Genomic DNA, 1,101 nt, shown 5'->3' with positions numbered 1-1,101 from the left:
CTCCCCCTCCTCAGGTTCCGCCGCTTCAACATCCTCACCTCGAGCAGCAAAACGCTCCTGGCCGGGGACAGTCCCCAGGAAGGGCTCGTCTGTGACTTCCAGTACCTCGTAGGGACCCTCCCCGATGTCCCCGATGTCCCCATGTCCCCAGCCCGGGGTGGCGGCGGGGGGCGGACCCTGCCCAGCCCCCTCCCCTCGCCCCCCGCCCCGCGCTGACCGCTCGCTCCCCGCAGACGCTGAAGGAGCAGAAGGACAGCAGGGCCGGCAAAGGCAAAGGCGGCGCTGGAGAGGTGGGTAGGGGTCACCGAGGGGTCGGGGGGGTCGCGGGGACAGCGGTGACAGCGGTGCCACCTCCCGGCAGGGTCCCTTGGCAGTGACAGAAGAGCTGCACCTCATCACCTTCACGCTGGCTTACGCCTACGGCGAGCTGGAGCTGGATCTGGAGGTGAGGAGGGGTCCCGGGGGGATTTGGGGGTTCAGGGGGGATGGAGGCGGCCGGGCTGACCCTCGGCTTGTCCCCTGTCCCCTCCTGTCCCCGTTGTCACCGCTGTCCCCAGACCAGCACGCTGCCCTTCGTCATCATCTCCAACAACGCGCAGCTCTCCAGCGCCTGGGCCGCCGTGCTCTGGTTCAACCTGCTGAGCGCCGACCCCAAGGTGCCACCGCCGTGTCCCCAAACATGTCACCCTGTGCCACCGCCGTGTCCCCAGAAATGTCACCCTGGTGTCCCCAAAACTGCCACTGCCGTGTCCCCAAAACTGCCACCGCCGTGTCCCCAAAAATGTCACCCTGTGCCACCACCGTGTCCTCAAAACTGCCACCGCTGTGTCCCCAAAACTGCCACCGCCACGTCCCCAGAAATGTCATCCTGAGCCACCACTGCATCCCCAGAAATGTCACCCCCGTGTCCCCAAAACTGTCACCCTGGTGTCCCCAAAACTGCTACCGCCGTGTCCCCAAAACTGCCACCGCCGCGTCCCCAAAAATGTCACCCTGTGCCATCATGGTGTCCCCAAAACTGCCACCGCCGTGTCCCCAGAAATGTCACCCTGGTGTCCCCAAAACTGTCACTGCGGTGTCCCCAAAACTGCCACCGCTGCG

At 65.8% G+C, this 1,101-nt stretch overlaps 1 long non-coding RNA gene across 1 annotated transcript; it reads left to right on the top strand.

Moving 5' to 3' along the window:
• Positions 1-6: 6 nt before the first annotated feature.
• Positions 7-1,095, top strand: LOC130588645 (uncharacterized). The gene is made up of 4 exons (XR_008966998.1): positions 7-108; positions 234-290; positions 362-445; positions 558-1,095. It is a non-coding gene; the product is annotated as an uncharacterized LOC130588645 (long non-coding RNA).
• Positions 1,096-1,101: the final 6 nt, after the last annotated feature.

Source organism: Malurus melanocephalus, unplaced genomic scaffold (genome assembly GCF_030028575.1).
Source record: "Malurus melanocephalus ecotype Western Australia unplaced genomic scaffold, MMel_1.1 scaffold_8577, whole genome shotgun sequence".
Classification (NCBI taxonomy): Eukaryota; Metazoa; Chordata; class Aves; order Passeriformes; family Maluridae; genus Malurus; species Malurus melanocephalus.
The sequence above is the reverse complement of the archived record's forward strand: the minus strand, read 5'-3'. Positions and strand labels throughout refer to the sequence as shown.